The sequence below is a fragment of the Balaenoptera borealis genome (assembly GCF_965194805.1).
Source record: "Balaenoptera borealis genome assembly, chromosome: 21".
NCBI lineage: Eukaryota > Metazoa > Chordata > Mammalia > Artiodactyla > Balaenopteridae > Balaenoptera > Balaenoptera borealis.
The window spans coordinates 14,066,112-14,085,275 of NC_138880.1; the positions used below are offsets into that span (position 1 = coordinate 14,066,112).

A 19,164-nucleotide genomic window follows, 5' to 3' on the forward strand; every position below is an offset into this window, starting at 1 on the left:
CACCGCGATGAGGAGTGGCCCCCACTTGCCACAACTAGAGAAAGCCCTCGCAGAGAAACGAAGACCCAACACAGCCATAAATAATAAATAAATAAATAAATAAATAAATAAATAAAAATTTTTAAAAAACACCAAAAAAAAAAATTGAGATAAAATTCATGTAACATAAATTCACCATTTGAATGTGTACTATTCAGTGGCTTTTAGTACAATGCAAGGCTTTGTGACCATCACCACCATCTAACTCTGACCATCTTCATCCCTCCAAAAACACTCCATGCCCATTAGTGTTCCCTTCCCACCAGCTTCCTGCATCCACTCGGCTTTCTGCCTCTGTGGATTTCCCTATTCTGGACATTTCATATAAATGTCAATATGTGGCCTTTTGTGTCTGGCTTCTTTCATTAGTTTTCAAAGCTCATCATGTAGCACGGGTCAGCACTTCATGCCTTTTAATGGCAGAATAATATTCCATTATATGGATATGCCACATTTTGTTTATTCATTCTTTAGTTAATGATATTTGAGTTGTTTCCACCTTTTGGTGGAAACTTTTGGCTATTATGAATAGTGCTGCTCTAAACACTTGTGTACAGTTTTTATTTCAACATACATTTTTCAGTTCTCTTAGGTAATACCTAGCAGTAGAATTGCTGGGTTGTATGGTAACTCTGTGTTTAACTTTCTGAAGAGCCACCAAACTGTTTTCCACAGTGGCTGCACCATTTTACATTTCCACTGACAATGTATAAGGGTTCCAATTATTTTATTTTATTTTATTCTATCCTATTGTATTCTGCACTGCATGGCTTGTGGGATCTTAGTTCCCCGACCATGGACTGAACCCAGGCTCTCAACAGTGAGAGTGCAGAGTCCTAACCACTGGACCGCCAGGGAATTCCCCAGTTTCAAAAAATTACAGCCATCCTAGTGGGTGTGAAGTGGCATCTCATTGTGGTTTTGAGTTGCAGTTCCTTAATGACTGATAATACTGAATTTTAAATTTCATTATTGTACTTTATTTTTAACTCCAGAATATCTATTTGGTTCCTTTCTATAATTTTTAGGTGTTTACTGATATTCTCTATCTGGTGAGATATAATTCTGTTTCCTTTATTTCTTTGTATATAATTTCTTTTGCCTGCTTGAGCATATTTAAAATAGTTAATATAATGTTTTTGTCTAGTAAGTCCAAAACCTGGGCTTCCTCAGGGGAAATTTCTATTAATTTCCTTATTTCCTGTTTATTGGCTTTCTTCTTTCTTTTCACACCTTGTAAGTTTTAATTGAAAACTGAACATTTTGGATATTAGAACATGAAAACTCTGCTAATCTGATTCTCCCCCACTACCTAGGGTATTTTGTTACTGCTTGTTGGAGTTATTGCTTGTTTAGTGACTTTTATGGACTAATTTTATAAAGTCTATATTCTTCGTCATTGTAGCCAATGAAATCTCTGCTCTGTTAGTTTAATGATCAACCAGTGATTCTACAGAGATGTCTTTCACGCCTGGAACCATAACAAAAATCTCCTATTCTTTGGAGATGGTCTGGGTATGTTGGGTAATGTCTTCAGCGCTCTGCCAGGGCATTTACAGCCCTGCTTTATCCTTCATTTCCTGCTTGTGCAGAGCCTGAACACTGGCCAGAAGTGACAGGTCAGCTTTCTCAGGTCTTTTCCGAATGCATGTCCAGCCCTGGACATGTGTGTAGCCTCCTAGGTTCCTAGGAATATGTGGGAGCTTTTCAAAGCCCTTATTCTACAAAGCATTTCATACCCCAGCCATTCCTCCTAAGCTTTTCAGTTTGTCTATTGTTTATTCCAGTGTTTATTCCTTGCCCCAGGTGGCATCAGCTAATATATTTTCTTTTAAATGTTTTTAACAAATGAGCCCCTCACCCACTCTCCCCGCTCCAGGTAGCAGTCTCAGCCCTGGGAAAGTTGTGAATTTCTTGAAATAAAGGCAAGCCCTTGGAGCTAGTCTTTCAGGGAACTACCAGACAGGTCGAAACAAACAACCACAATCTTTAAGAATAAAGCTGCTCTTCCCCCTCCAGTACTAGGTACCTGTACTGGGAATGTGGGCTGTTGCCTTCAAGGCCACTGCCAAGCTGGGCCACTCAAGGATGGGGCCAGGGTAAGTTAAATTGGTAAATATTTTTACCAACCAGTGCATTCCAGAGAATTTCACCCAAGGAACACATGACTTTGGCTGAAAGGTGAGACTTGTTTCCCATTAGGGTACAGTTAGAGGTGAATGGTTGGTTCACTGGTGGCTAGTTGGATTTTTCTCATGTCATAAAGGTCTTAGCCTGAAAGTCCAACTTTTATCCACTCTGAAAGTCAAACAGATGTGCACATGGTGGAGGACAGTGAATGAGACCATTGAGAGTTCATTTTGTGAGGGCAGACATACCTCTCGGCAAAGAACTCATCCTTAGGGATGAAAAAGTCATGTGTACATGCTTCCTTCAAAAACAATGGGCAAAGTGACAGAGAAGAAGGGATTCTGAGCACAATTTGAAGTCTGTTCTTTGGTTTGCTCCCGCCCCCCACCAGCCTCATAGTCTCATGACTGAATTCTGTGGAGAAAGAGCTGCAATGGAAGAGCAAAAACGAACAAAAGAGTGATTGTTTCCATCAGTGACCTCGACAACCTTGGGTCTCATTTGTTAAATGGAGGTGTGAAATTAAAGCCCCTTCTAACTCTAGGGGTTAGATCTGTGATTCTATAATATTATCTGTGAATATGTGATTCTACAATGCTATCCATGAATATGCACATTCTGTGATTCTATAATGCTATCCATGAATACACTCCCCTCCGTTTCTTGGGTTTCTCTGTTAAGTTTCAGAGAGACCACCTGCTCCCTCTGCTCCTGGACTCTCCACACACACCCTTACTGGGTGGAGAGTCTTCTGTTCCAGCAGAAGCAGGAGGCAGGAAGAGTGGTCAACTACGGGTTCTGTTTCAGAGTCTCGAGGGCTAACCATTCCTCTATGCAACCCCACTATGCGTTCTGTTTCAATCAAAAGTTCTTGCAATCCTTCAGTGACAACAAGTCTATGCTTTGTGAGAAGCTCTTGCAGTCAGGCCTTTGTTGCTGATTCATGCAAGAAAGGCTCCAGCATTGACATTCTTTGAAAAAGTGTGGCAGAGAGTTCTAGTGCTAAGTGATCTCCAGTTTTCTTCCCCCTTCTGGACACTTGGGAGGAATACTCTCCCTTTTCCCTTGCATCTGACTAGTTCTGGCTAATGGTATGTGAATAAAAGCAATACTTCTCACTTCTGGGCTGCAGCATTTATCTGTTGGTGTGAGGCACTCCATTGCTAAGATATATGTCTAGAAGCAGACTTGCTGGGTTGTGTTGTCATGTACAACTTCAACATTATTATATAATGTCCAGCTTTGCTCTCCATAATGGTTGTAATAATTTACATTTTGACCAAGGTGATGAGAAAGGGCCATTTCTCCACATCAGTACCCAATCTGTGAAAAATTTAGAACGTTTTGCAATCTATTGGCTATGAAATACTCTATTTTTGGTATAAATCTGTATTTCCATGATTAGTAGTAAAATTGACAATCCTTTCACATATTTACTGGCCATTGAGGTTTCATTTTCTGTGAACCATTTGTTCCTTTCTGTAGGGATCATGCTTCATTTATCACTGCTCTAAGTATTTTCTCTACATCTTGATATCTGTCCACATGCAGAATCCTGCTTTCACAAGAATGATGTCAGAAAACCTGCACCCCCAGGCTTTCTTGCAGTGAGGGTGCAGTGTTTAACCTAGATTTTTCCCATAGAAGACAATTTAGAAGTGAGCAATGTGAGTGGTATCCTTAGGGTAACAGTAGCTGCTGTATCAGAGAAATCTCTTCTTCAGGACTGAAACACAATATACACTTGCTTCTCACTCATAACAAAGTCTGATATCGGAGTTCTTGGTGCAGCAGACTTCCACGTGGGCTCTCAGAAACTCTGGCAGTTGAAGAAGCAGAGAGAACCATTTGTAGGAGGTTTTAACAGGCTCTTCCCAGAAGTGGTATGCTTCTTTTCTTCCTACATACTATTGGCCAGAACTCAGGCACATATCACACCTAACAGCAACAGAAATATAATCTAGTCATGGGTTTGGTGAGTGCATAGGAGTTCTGCTACATGGTGGAGTTGCTCTTTTGACTAGCGTGGTGAGAGATGGCTGGTTTCTTGGGAAAGTGATAGTGAGCTTTTGAACGTTCAGCCTTGAGAGCCATAGGAATGAGCCGTGCGGCAAGGGTGGTTCACCAGAAGTCTCTGCAATGTGGTCGGGTGTTGTTCCTGCCCGCAAAGTTTCAGTGCCTGGCCTTATACCCCTCCCAGGAATTCTCTTGGCTGTCTAATATACTTCAGCAAGTTCCTTTTCTGCTTAAGTAGCCTGAGTGGATTTCACAGGTTGTAGCTAAAAATTCTGAGTGTTATAGTTTTCCTTTTTCTTTTGGTTACTTGTATTTATCTTTGAGATAGGGCCTCAGAGACTATCTCTACTGAAATAAGTAATGGTGTTTTATTCCTGTCTGCATAGTAGCTTCCATGCTCTACTTGTGTTAAAACAAGCCTGTGCTCACATGTGTACAAAAGCATGTCTCCAGTGGATCCATTCTGCAAGTTTCAGGCCCAAAGGCAGCTCTGTAAATCCGAACAAGGTACATTTTCATAATTCTTCTGCAGTTGAGGTAGGATGGTGTCATCTAATCATCGAGAGAGGTTTATTTGGAATCTTATTATTGCCACAAATGATAAGAGGTGGTGTGGAGAAGGCAATCTTCATTCCAGCTGGGGAGCTGCTGCCTCTGCTTTCCTCCCTGTTGGGAGTCCTTCAGGCTGGGCAGTGAAGTTGTGACAAATAGCCGTGAATCCGGCGTGTGATCTTGGAGATCAACCAGGTAAAGAATCAAGACTGACTAAGAGATCATGATTGATCTTTTATAGATTCCTGGGTTAAGGGAGAGGCAAAAGTTGAAAAGTATTAGGGTGGATTACAACCCCCCCCCCGCCCCGATAACCGAGGTTCTTCAAAACCAGTGTCTCGGGCTTCCCGGGTGGCGCAGTGGTTAAGAATCCACCTGCCAACACAGGGGACACGGGTTCGAGCCCTGGTCCGGGAAGATCCCACATGCCACGGAGCAACAAAGCCTGTGTGCCACAACTACTAAGCCTGCGCCCTAGAGCCTGCGTGCCGCAACTCCTGAGCCCGCATGCTGCAACTACTGAAGCTCATGCACCTAGAGCCCGTGCTCCGCAACAAGAGAAGCCACTGCAATGAGAAGCCCACGCACCGCAACAAAGAGTAGCTCTCGCTCGCTGTAACTAGAGAAAGCCCGCACGCAGCAAGGAGGACCCAATGCAGCCAAAAATAAATAAATAAAATAAATAAATTTATTTAAAAAAAAAAACAGTATCTCCACTTTTTGGTTCATATTGGATTTAAATCATATCCAAGTGTGACCCATTTAATAATGCCATTACTTGATTTCTTTCAGCTTAGGCAAATCACTTAAATTTTCTGGGTCTCAATTTCATCACATATGAAAATAAATGGTCTCTTATAGTCACCACTTCGGGGATTTGATTTCACTAGCAGATTTTCACTGATTCTTATTATTCTTGGTTGTTTTCAATATTCTCCACCAGGTGGCTCTATTCTCTCAATGTAAACCCCTTTTGAGCCAGGCTTGCTTTTGTGGGTTATTCCCCTCTGCACAATTTCTACTCTTCTCCAAGTCTTTAAACAAAACCCCTTCATAGGTTTGAAGGCATCTTCTTCTTCCTGTCTTCCATACTCTCCTTGCTTAAACCATACATCAACTCAAATAATAATCCAATAATTTATTATTATTATTATTTTGACCATACCAAGCTATTTTCTACCATAATTTCTATGGTGGGTTGTGACCAAGCCTAGTCCTCCACACCTGAAGCTGGCCCACTGGTGCTCTTAGAAACAGAGGACAGACATATATCCCTCTGTGCGGCAGGAATTTCCCATATGGCTTAGGAAGTTCCTATGAAAGTCAACAAACTGAGATTCGGGGCTCTTCCATCTTCATGGATTCCTTACTCTACTTGACCTGATGAAACCACTCAGTTCTGGGGGGCTCCCTGTGAGGAATTAGGAGGCAACAGGAGTATTCTACTCAACAGTAGTTTATTTTCGTGCAATAAACAGTAGTTTATTTTCACTGTTCATTGGGTAGTTGGGTAGCAAACAGAAGCAAAACTAACCTTAAACTAAGTCCAAACCACCATTCTGAAAATCAGATCAGTTTTGTGATGTGGTCCAGCTCAGACCCTAATCAACTATTCCCTTAAAATAATCCTGACATGAAAGATATATCTGTATATATATATGTGTGTGATAAGCAATTGAAAAATTAACTTGAGTTTTCTTCTGCTGTGGACTCAGCTTGAAAGCATGAAAAACACTTTCCCATTTTCCACCCCCGAGTTATGCTGTTTTTGAAGACGTAGGTCCATTAGGGGTGGGAGTCTGTTGGCAGAAGAACGGTGGATAGTATAAGGAAAGGAGGAGATTGGAGACCTGGCATACTCAGTTATTCATTCAACAGATATTTATCACTGGCGTGTGCCAGGCACTTTTCTAGGCATTGGATATATATCAGCAAATAGGATTGGCAAAAATTCGGCTGTCATGGAATTTATGTTCTTCTGAAGAAAACCAGAAAACCATAACAAAGTGGTTATGGAAAAAATGTCCATAAATGAAATGGTTTCTGATACTGATCTGTGCTATGAAGAAGCTATGACAGGGCTGTGGGATAGAGTGCCAGGACGAGTTGTTTGAGCTGAGGCCTGGAAGGATGGGGAGGCCATGGCTACGTCCCACAGGGCTGGAAAGAGGCTTGTGAGTTTCATAAACAGGGAAGAGCTGAGCTCACTTGAATTCAACATCTCAGAGATGGAAAGACCTACAAAGGCAGCGGCTGCTGGGCTGTGTGAGGACTCTCCCTCATGGTTGAACTTGGCATAAAGGAGGGATTAAAACTGCCTGTCACTGAATACACCTGGCATACAGCCTGGACGAGGAGCAAGGCAGTATATATCATCCTGGGGTGATGGTCAGGATCCTCTTTTTTTCTAAATCATATAAGCTCCATGGTTTCTTATGCTCATGGGAGGGGAAAGAACCTTCTGAAATGACAGACACTAGACTTTTCATCACTTTTGGAAAGGAGGGTCTTATTAGATTTAATTTAACTAAAAAATAAATAGGCATTTTTTTATGCCTCTTGTGTCATGGAGCTGTGTGAACCAACTACACATATATTACCTATAGCTGCCCACCTGAATTTTCTTATGAGAACGTAGGTGCCTTGAGGTCAGGTACTTGATTTCATGCACAGAAATTTCCAGTGATTTGAAGATTTGAAATTTAAAAGCTAAAACTCAATAGCCATTTCAATAGAAAAAAAAAAAAAATCTTTTTTTTTTTTAATCCAAACCGTTGTGAGTGTGGGGAGAGCTCTGTGAAAATCGGGCATCATTTGGCTGGTCCAGGGTGGGACAGTAAGTGGTTCGATTTGGAGACCTGTATTCCAGAGGGTCCCAGAACTCTCCTTTTGCTATTGCCGTTGCCCTGCCCAGGGATGATGATTTTCCTCCTCGAGGCCTCCATGATCTGGGTCTCCCCTGTACCCGGTTGTCTCTGGGACCCGTCAGGAGCTGCAGGCAATGAGGTGTAGGCAGAGGTTTGTATGACCTAGAAAACGCAGCGCCCAGTTCCTGTGGGGTGAGCCAGATCCTGGACGGTTATGCTGCAGGGGCTGGATCTCGCTCCAGGAAGCAAGCTCCTGTGAGCCGCTGGCTCAGGAAGGGCCAGAATATGCCAAGAAACCTCCAAGGAGAGTGACGCTGCATCTGCCGTGGGCGCTCAGCGCATCCGCCAGAGGCCGCGCTTGCCACCTGTTTCTGTGCGCCCCACTGACGGGGCCCGAGGGGAGGGGGGCCGAGGCAGCCAATGCAAATGTGAGCGTCCGAGGCGGCCACGTGGCCGGGGGCCAGTCCACTGGGCCGTGTTCTTTCTCTCCAGCATCTTGGCATCGCGGGAAGGTGCGGTGTCAAAACAGTAGATTCTGTGCCGGTCCCTTGACGGCGTGCCAGGTTTTTGAGTAAGCAGGTGTTGTTAGCTGCCGGAGCTAGTTGCTAAGGTTTGAACCCAGACTGGGAAAAGGGTGGGAGTGGAGGAGGGCAGGGTGGGGAGGGAGAGCAGCTGCAGGGGGGGAGGTGAGTCAGCCGGAAAGAGCCTCCCCCTTCCTCGCCTGCCCACCCCGCTGGCACTGGAACCCGGAGGCCAGCCCAGCCTCCCTTCCTGGCCCTGCCAGCCCTCGACCGCCCAGACCCCCAGACCGGCTCTAGGCTACACTGGACGCTGAGACTCTTCTGTGCGCTTAGGCGAACCCAGCCCTGCTAGTCCTTTGGGGTGTAGATGGAGCTCTCCCCAGCCCCCTTCTTTCTTGCAGGCTCCTAACACCCGTAGAGAGGAAGCCTGCAACCAAAGCTTAACCTGATCCCTTGCTTGGGCGGGTGTTTCCCCTGTTTCCTTTAGCTCTGGGCTCTGTGTAGGGAGACGGTGGCCCCATGAGTGCACGTTTCCTTCCTGGCGTCCTGTCTCCCTGGGGAGTCATTTCACTCACTGCAAGTCATTTAGCCCCATCCCCACTAGTGAGCAAGTTTCACTGGGCCCCCGGCAGGGTTAAATATATTGTCATCACAAGGCTGCCAAGTGGATTAATGGATGATTTCAAAACACACAAGGCTAAGTGGCAAGAGAAACCCACTCCCATCTCTGTAACCCTCTTTCCAAAAGAAAGAAAGTTGGAGCCACTGAGTTTGGGCAGCAGGGGGCATGAGGGTCCTTCCCACTTCCAGGAGAGGTGGCTTTAGCTCTGTGACCTTGAATCTCTGGGCATCTGTTTCTTTACTTGTAAAATAGAGGTTGGTAAAAGGTGAAACGATGGATGACCACAATGTCTTCCATCTTTGAACTGCAGGGTTCTATCCTAGCAGTTGGCATTGGTAAGAGCTCGCAGGAGAGTCTGCTGGGTGGGTATGGGGCAGCGTGGGTGGCCTCGTTTCTGGCTCTAAGGTTGATGGCCCTGAGGGCTGAGCAGATTGATCAAGACCACACGAAGCCAGACGTCTCCTCTACCTCTGGGTCAACCAAAAAATTAATCCGACCCTCCCTAAAAAATTAATCTGAACTCATTTTTTCTTCCCTTTTCAGATATCTTTCAGTTAGAGAAAAATAATTTGGGCAACTTAGAGTAAAATTTTGTCATTCCTATAGTAAAGAACATTTATTAAGAACTTGTTTGAGCTGGAAATACAGATGGAACCAAATTATGGTTTTCTTTTATCAGAACGTTTTTCCCCCTAGTGATGCTGAGCTGGATCCTGCTGATAAAGTGTTGAAGTCACAGGAAGACTTGGTGGAGGTGGGGTGGCTACGGACGCCCTCAGGTTCTAAGGCCTGAATAAATTCAAAATATTCGCGTTTTATAGTACCAGCTAAAGCAGCTGCCCCAGATACCTAAGTCAACCCACAGCAACAAAATTTAGTAATGCCTCCAAAGAAAAGGTGCATATATTTTTTTGCCTGATGCTCAGAGGTACAAAATGGGCTTTTTGTTTCTTTTGATGTGCTTTGTAAGTCAAGGAATGCGTTTGAGATTTTCCAGACAGAGCGGCATTTCTCCTGCAGTCTTTGATTCTCCTTTTTGAAATAGAGTAATTGGTTTTGCTAAGAGTGGTGACTTGTACAGTAATGGAACTGGGTGGTAGAGAAAACATAGTTTTAATAGTTTTAGCTGTTATTTGGTTGTTGCAACAGAACTGCTAACTAATGTATCATGCTTATTGTGCCATATCTCTGTGCTGTATCCTTGGCCCTCAAGCATCAAAATCACCCAGGGGTTTTCTTAGAAAGATCACAAGCCTACCCCGGACCTACTATAAAATTTTTTTTGTGTGTGTGATGGTTTGTATTTGTTTTTTTATTTTATTTTTTTATAAATAAAAGTTTTAATCTGTTTTTAGTAAGTTTTTCAGGTGGTCTGATGGGTGCTAAAGATACACTGATTTACATGCAATTCGTAACTGTTATATACCCTTATGCTATTTATTCCGGCTCTATTTTATGTGGGCTACTCTTGCTTCTCTAATTGGATTGTAAGCTTTTGGAGAGAAACACACCAGCAACTTCTTCTGTAGTGTTTGGGATGTACTTGTGCTATTCACCTACGAGGTTTAAGTAAGGATCTGTAATTTGTAATCCAAAGGTTTGGCGCACTTGGGGATTTTGAGGAGTAGCTGCTGGTCCTAGGAAGGAGGATGTGGGGAGGGAAGGAGAGGTCAGGCTTGATGGTTCCAGATGCATCTTCAGGTTTCCCCTCCCTTTTCGGAAAGCATCTGGTGTATGGATTCTTCCTCTCTCTGGAAGTGTGGGTCTCAGGTGTTCTGGCACCAGAGGCAGAGTCTGTTAGGACCAAGTTTGGGGAGTATGTGAGGGTGGAGGAGGGCAGGGGTGGAAATGGTGACTACAGGGCCTTGTGGTCCTGTTGGCTCAAAGCCTCAGGAGCTTCTGGGGTGGAATCTGAAACCGGAACTGAATACGGAGGGCAAGGAGAGACCAAGAACGAGGCAGATTGCTAGGTGGCGGGTTCAATAAGCAAGGGAACTTACACACAGGTTTGCCTTGGGCTGCTGCAAGACGAGTAGATCTCGGCATCCCCCGTTAGAATCTCAGAAGTTCTGGACAGGCGAGGGCGTGAGGAGCCTCCCATTGCACTCGGGCTCACAGGTCAACCGGCAGTCACGTCCTCTGCATGACCTCCTCCACCAAGTCCCTGGCACGGTGACCAGTGTGCAACGGCCTTGGCTCTCACCGTGAGGTGCTCTGGTGAAAGGCGAGCTGGAGACCCCGAGGAGGTCTCGAGGTGAGGGAGGCAGGAAAGTGCGGAGGCGCGAAGACCCTCAGTCCTTGTGGGAAAATGAGCTGAGCGGCCGCGGGCCACAGTCTCGCTTTAAGAACGTCACGTGACGGCGTGGCTTTTCCGCTCTGCACGCAAGCTGGGTGAACTTCTCCGCGACGGAGGCGAGCCCAGCAGGACCAGGTAAGAGAACTCGGGGCCAGTGACGGAAGGGGTCGGCGGCAGGCGCAGGGTGGGCGCAGCGGCTTTTGCCGGCGGGGGCGAGGCAGCGGGAAGGGGGTCTTCGGGGGCCCATGGCCGTGGCTGTGGCGGGATGAGAGCTGGCTGCGGGGACTGGGTCGCTCAGCACCGTCGCGGACCCAGAGACCGGGTGAGAGGAACCAGATGGGGAGACGCGCCGGCTGGCCGCTGGGGCACCGGGCAGAGGCCCTTCCGCCGGAGCGGAGCCTGCCCCCGTGGCTTCTTCCGGGGCGGGTCTCCTCCACAGAACGCACCGGCGGGGCCATAAGCGTTTGCAGGGCAACTTAGGTCAGTGGCTTAGGACTTCTTTCGGAAAGAACGTGCGTGAGGGGGTTCCTGGGTGGCCCAGCGTGAGCTAAGGAGAGCCCGCCTTGCAGCCGGAGCGCCTGGGCCGTGATGGAGGCTGAGAAGGCGCCGCCCTGCGTCCGGCGGGGGCGGGCGGAGGTCGGCGCCGGGCTCCCGCCCGTTTTCTCTTCCAGGTTTTCTCTCAAACCTCTGGTTAGTGGAAACCATGTAAATTGTGTGAGACTATTTTATATTATATATAAATATGTATTATAAATAATAATATGTATTTTCTAAACTTTCCTTTTTAAAAAAATATTTATTTATTTATTTATTTATATTTTTGGCTGTGTTGGGTCTTCGTTTCTGTGCGTAGGGCTTTCTCTAGTTGCGGCGAGTAGGGGCCACTCTTCATCGCGGTGCGCGGGCCTCTCACTATCGCGGCCTCTCTTGTTGCGGAGCACAGGCTCCAGACGCGCAGGCTCAGTAGTTGTGGCTCACGGGCCCAGTTGCTCCGCGGCATGTGGGATCTTCCCGGACCAGGGTTTGAACACGTGTCCCCTGCATTGGCAGGCAGATTCTCAACCACTGCGCCACCAGGGAAGCCCTAAACTTTCCTATTTTTAAGTAGAAATAATATAATACATAATATAGTGTATATAATATACTATATATTATAGTTATATAGTAATAAAGTATATCATGTAATTATATAATCACACAATAAATTATGTGATATTATGTAGTTATAATAATATATATATTATGTGATTATATAATATAATTAACATACTATATATTATATATTATGTGACATTAATAAGACACATATTTATATAATATGTGGTATATGATATAATTAATATAGATGTACATCTTTATATTATATAATTATAGCCATTATTATAGATTATCTATTATATATGATTATAACTATATAATAAATTATCTTATCTCCAAGGCGCTTCAAGTTCTGTACTATCTGTTTTACCCTTCCTGTGAATCTAAGAGATGGCCAGAGGGCAGAAATATTGTTTCTACTTATATAAATAGGAAAAAGTAGGTTAGCGAATCCAGGAGACTTCTTGGAAGATGACAACACATTATTGGTAGAAACAGGAACAAGAGATGGTGTGTGGTCCATGGCTGTTTGATGCCACAGGGCCACTCCCTCAGACTCCTGCCACGGCAGCCTCCGTCAAGCTGGGCTTGCTCTTCTGTTTTCAGAGTGATATCCTTGTTGGTGTTTCTCAAAGATGAGGCCTGGCTTCTGGGAGGTAAGGGTGCCTGAAGTGAAGTTTAAAATTAACTGGGTATCAGCAACCCAAGACACTTGGAGAAGGGTGGTGCATACATGGAGATGATGGTTGCTTTTGACATCTGGGTACCTTTTCTCCTCCATCTCTGTTTCTCTCCTTCTCCTGGAAGCCCAAGACCTATCTTCTTAGGTTCCCAGCACCCTCTTGCTGTCCTCTTGTTGTTTAAGTTCCTCTAACTCCTCTCCAGCTGCTATGGCAGTGACCAGGCAAGAGACACCTTTCTTCTAAAAGGTCAGTTCTTGGTCTACATTAGCCATTAAAATTAAAATAGACATTGGACCAAACCTCTCACTGTCTGGGCACTCATGTTTCTAAAATCAATACACGTGCTGCTATACGTTTATTCCCTGTTCTCCCTTCCCCATTCCATCTGGATAATGGTAAGGTCAAGGAGAGGAAGGCACCGACTGCTAATTTTCTCCCAATATTTGTTCTCCCCATCTTCTGTGGTAACAGAACTCCCAGTTTTTAGCTCAGCATATAGCTGTCTGGAATAAACATTGCATTTCCCAACTTCCTTCACAGCTGGGTATGAGGTTGTGACTAAATTGTAGCCCAGGGGATGCAAGTGGAAATATTGTTCAGCAGGTTTTGAGAACCTTTGTTCATCTTGCTGCCTGGAAGGAAGGTGCTGTCATCTTGGACCACCAGGTCAAGGCTCCGAGTGGTAGGGCAACAAGATAGAAGGAACCTGGGTTCCTGTCACAGTGGAGCAAACTTTGAAATTTGGATTATTTACCTGTTAACATTTTTTGATTATTTCTTTGTTGATTGCTCCAAGCTAACTTCTAACAAATAGAGTACAATCTAACAGCAGCCTGTATAGATTGCTTCTAACCCAGACCAATTACCCAGGACCCTGGGAGAATGATTGTTCACCATCTCCCAGACAATGGTGCCTTCCAGGCCGATGCTCATGTGTAGAACTAGGAGGGGTTACGGATGTGTAATTACACAATTTATTCCCTGGTTGACCAGTGGGAGGAGCAACAAGTCAGTAGCCTTCAGAAGTCCAACTTCTCCCTTGAGTACACAAATCAGAGTCTTCTGTTCATTCTTCGCCCAAAGCACAAACTCTTGCAGACTCCTCTCCGGAACAACTCCCTCTCCATCCAGGATGGAGCCAAGCAGTCTGCACAGAGCCTAGACTTACATTACTGTTTTCTTCTTTGGAATGTGTTTTATTCTGACCAGAAAGCCACTGCCAAAAGAAGGGGGATGGGCACCAGGTCCATTAGCAGTGGGCAAATGCGGTTCAGCCGTGGTTGGATATTCCTCTGACTTTTGAAGTCACAGATGCAAAGCATTCCATAGTTCTGCTTTTTACCTTTTCCTTTTCCCCACCTCCTGTCTCTTGCTACATGGTCTGGCTGTTCTGCTCAGTTTCTTCTACATTTAGTAATTTAACCCAGTTTATTTCTGCTGGCTACCTTGAGGCCTTTTTCTCTTCCTACATAAAAGATCCCCTTCTAAACTTCCCCTCTGGCTTGGGGCCACCCACTTGGCACTGAGTCCCTCACCCTCACCCATTGCTGTCAGCTTTCCAGGTAAGCCATTTAAAGTGAGCTTTCAGTGGTGTATTTAAGGGCAATGGAAACAGCTTTGAAAAGATCCAGGCCCTTGCATAAGACTGGAGTCCGTCCCAAACACTCTCATCTGGGATTCCCTACTTTTATAGGTTTGGATGTCACAAGAAGGAAAGAGGAGAGGAGTCTGGAACTGGAAGGAAAGAGAAGCAGCCTAGAACTCTGAACATTGGTTCTGAAGTAGAAGAGTGGAATTTATTTCAGCAAAAGAAAAAAAAGCCCTATTTTCCCCTGGGTATAACCCTCATGGAATTTTACACCATGAAGCTAAAGGGAACTCCCGCTCAGATACTCAACCCACTTGGCAGTGATAGTCATGTATTACATTTGCCACGACTGTGATCTGTTCACTGGCAAGTGGAATGCATATTCTTACATGCTGAACTAGTCCTATTTCCCCAGGGGTTTATTTCTAATTATAATGTGTTCATCTTTGTGAAGGCTTTTTATTCACTTTGATTGTGAATAAGCTCCATTTCCCCCCTTATCTTTCTACTGTTAAATTGACTTGCATACATATTTCAGCCAGGAAAACATCTATGAGGACATTAATGTTATTTGCCAAATTGATTTATTTGTCCCTGAACCATAGTCTGGCCTGCTTTGAGGACATACCTTACATTTATTTGTTCTGCCTTTGGATAGTGTGGCTGTTTTTGAAACATTCCCTGGGCTGGGTCTCTATCCCCACATCATGAATCTAGAGCTATTTGGATGGTATCTCGTTAGTTTAGGTTGTATGGGCATGAGCATGACTTGTGATTTCCAGTCTGTCCTATGACCACTCCAGGGGCTTAAATCAAACCTTCAGGGAGAGACCAAAACCCTGCCTGGAATTTTTACCTTTGTCCCAAATCCTGAACTGGATGTTACTGATGCTCTCCCAGAGACCATTGTAAAGCTGCCTTTCAGACTATCACCTTGTTTTGGCTGTTGCTTCCCTGCTTTTGAAAATACTCTGGGTCTCTCGAGAAATTGCTGGGACCATGGGGTCTTCCGAGCCGGGAGCAGATCTAAGCACAAGTGTGCTTGACCCCAGTGTTCTTCATCTCTAGGGTTAGTTGTCAAATATTCTGGACCACAGGAACTTTAGAGTAAAATAAGAGTAAACATTAACAATTTCATTAACATGAAGCAGTTCAAATTTGTCTCTGATCTGTATGTACATATACCAGTGACTAAACTGTCATGAATAGGTATGAATATATAATTTTGTGTTCTAGTAATTTTCTTAAGATTCTATTCCAATTTATTTGTATCAACATTACACTCACCTAGACATTCAATAATGACCAGCATTACAATCATCCCTGACAGCCATGCAATTCATATAATGTGATTTTATTGATAGGCTGTTTTGCTTTTAGTAATTCTTTTCTTTTTTTTTTTTTTTAACATCTTTATTGGAGTATAATTGCTTTACAATGGTGTGTTAGTTTCTGCTTTATAACAAAGTGAATCAGCTATACATATACTGAATCAGCTATACATATACTCTTTTCTTTTACTGTGTGTTTTCTCTCCAATTAATAGTGTCCTTGACCTTTAGAAGCAAAAGCCTTGAAATGATCGTTTGGCCCCAAGCTACAAGCTGAGAGTTAACAGCTTAGTCCTGACTGGGGAAGGGTCCTGTAGACTTAAAAATTTTATCCTAAGCTAAATATCTGTTAATAAGCAGTTAAAATGAAATTAAAAACAAAACAAAAAACAAAAGACTATCAATCCTTTAACACAACTGTTCTCATTATTTTATATTCCAAGCTGGTATTAGTACATATCTGTACAATATACACATTTTACAATTTGTAATTATACCGTAATGCAATTTATAATCTGCTCTTTTCATTTCACATCAAACCACATACAGAGGTTTGAAAGTCATTATTTTAAGTGTATGAGTAATATAATAGTGAAAAGCTGTTGCACATGAAGTTGTGGTCCACGTTCCTGTCTATGTAATTTAAAAAATTCCGTTGCATTATTTCCTGGAATCAGGATCAAAAGGTATTATATTTCATGATACTTAAACATAGTGTCATGTTGCTTTTCCAATATATAATGACGCCAGCAAAGTATGAGTTTATCCGTTTTTCTACAATTTTGACAGTACTGGATGTCACCGTGAAAACGTTTTCTGGGGTTAGCTCACTAATGTAGAATGACAACTCTGCTCAGTGTTTAAACATGGTAACTGCAGCTAATGGCTAGTGAATTAAATGACCCAAGGTACCTTTAAAAATTTTTTTACTCACTCTGAATAATTTGTTAATTATTCAGAGACAGCATTTCTTTGTGTGACCTAGCTCGGTAACAGTAATGCAATGAAAAATTAAGATACTGTGAGAGAATATCCATTGTGTATCCACATGTTGTTTTATTCCTCTTGTCAGGTCGTGGGGGAGTTAAGGCCTCTGATTGAACACTAGAGGGCGCTCGTGGCTACCGAATAGCTCTGCTTCTTCCCATTCCTGTTTCCCTAGCATCGTCTCAGGGAAACTGGCCGTGGCACCAATGCACGTAGCCTATTAAATGGTGCTTCATTTACTCCCTGTCATGATAGTCTCAGTCGATCAGAAATGCAAAGGGATGTTCACCCCTTGGAGGCTTGTGTCTTTTCCTTTTCTTCTGGCAATGCACTATTTGGGTGCTTTCAAGCACAAAGATATCGAGAGTTTGCAGTGGAGCATACGAGGACGCTCAAACAAAACCTCTGTGGGGCGATCTGGGCCGCAAAAGCAAACTGGAAGGATTGATCAAGTGCATGGGAGCTGAACCTGGACCGTGGCATCCGGAGATCTTACTTGTTCCTTTGGGTTGGGATGGGGACTGGACCAGGAGGGGACCAGAGGGAGGCCGAGAAGCAAGGAAGGAATAGACACATGGGCTCCTGGGAGGGATGGAAAATGAGGGAAAGGGAAATAGCTTTGAGCCCCTGGAGCCTGGATTGATCATCCTACAGGAAGCAAGGAAGAAACGTGGCCCATAATTATTTTGCTCCGATCGAAATAATTAGAACAATATTTGGTCCTGAATCTAGGTAGCCTTTTTCTACGAGGGGCTCAGAGGAAGTGCTCTCTTTAGCCCCGAGGGCAGCTGTGTGAGGATGACTCCCCCAGTGCCACCTGGTTTCCTGAGCAGGAAATCAAGTCCCCCAAAGGGGAGGGCAGCGAGGCTGGACAGAAGCGTTGCCACGTAGTAGTTGACCCTGATCGTGTACGGTCTTCCTGGGGCTGTTGTCTGTAGGCTGGGGCTTAAAAACATCACCTTCCCCCTAAGCTCATGCTTTTTCCAGAGCCTTCCTCTTTCAGTGTTCTGTCTCAATTTCTCTTGGCTTTGTCTTCAAACAAATTCAGTTTTCTTTTGCATTAAAAACAAAATCCTTCAAAATCACTCTTCCCCCCAACCTGCCATACCCTGGAGCAAACTTCCTGTCTTTATCTTTCTTTCCAACATCAAGAAAGATGGATCTTTATGTATAACAGGAAGAGATTTGAAACATCCCTGACTATCCTAGCTGTTGACATACATTTTGGTTTAGGCAAAAGGTGGACTATTACTCAAAAAATTAAACACAGCATTTGAAAACTACTTAATTACACAGGGAAATACTCCAGATAGAATTTGAATGAAACCATCAGGAATAAACCTTCATTAAGGTATGATTCCAAATAAAAAAATACAAACCTCCCTAAAATATGCATAGAATAAAATGTCAGGATGTTCATAGTGTTTATCTCTGGGGTGGGAGTATGGGAAATTAAAATTTTCTTCTTTATATGTCCTTGAAATACAAAAATTGGTATTAATTTTAATAATCATAAAAAGGCCATCTTATTGTTTGTCTTGTTTTTTTCCACTTCCTCTAACTGACTATTTCCTTTGCTAAGCCTTGCCATCCACCTTTCATTCCCCAGTCTCTCCTGAAGTTGTTCTTTACAGGGTTACAAAGATCACCTGCTTATTTAATTGAGTGTTTTTTACCTCAACTTTAGCCTCCTCCAATAGGCATCATTTCTACCTTCTCATGATCTTCTAGACATTTCCACCTGGGTGCCTACCAGGATCTCAAGCTCAAAATGTCCAAAATGGAATAAATATTCTTTACTTACAGACCTCAGTCCCTCCCCACTCCCTTCCCCCAACCTAAATCTCTTTCTCATTTTTAAGTTACTTGATCCCATAGACTTGGACTTGAAAGAGTCCTGACTCCTTCCTCTTCCGGATTCCTTTCTGCCATCCACTCGGTGGCTGAATTCTACTTTTGTAATGTCTCTTTCATCAAATCCTATTTTGGGGGTTCTCATCACACCTTGTCTAGTTCCGATGCTCCCTGTCTGGTACCGCGGGCATTTTGATGGTGTCCTAACCAATTGCTTTGTCTCTAGTCTCTGCCCTGCACTTATAAATCCGTCCTCTGATAGAGGACCACAGCCCAGCCCTGAGCAGGTCTGGATTCCACACACAAGTCTCCATGAGTCCTTCATGGTCTTTCAAACCCCAAATAGACTTTCTTAGTCTTTCTGAGGCCTAACTATCCCTTTCAGTTTTGTTTCCTGCTGTCCGCCTGTGCTTCAGTCATCTGATCCAGACTACACACCTTTACCCAAACCTATCCACCGAAAGCTTGCTTTCTCCTGCTATTCAGGGAATCCCGGATTCAGAAGCAACCAGGCTGAACACATCTAATTCCTTCTTTTTTTTTTTTAATGATTTTTTTTTTTTTTGGCCGTGCCACGAAT

At 43.9% G+C, this 19,164-nt stretch overlaps 1 long non-coding RNA gene across 1 annotated transcript in view; it reads left to right on the plus strand.

Annotated features, from left to right (window-relative positions):
- Positions 1–19,164, plus strand: part of LOC309619694 — a 125,502-nt gene that overhangs the window by 44,281 nt on the left and 62,057 nt on the right. The window lies entirely within an intron of this gene.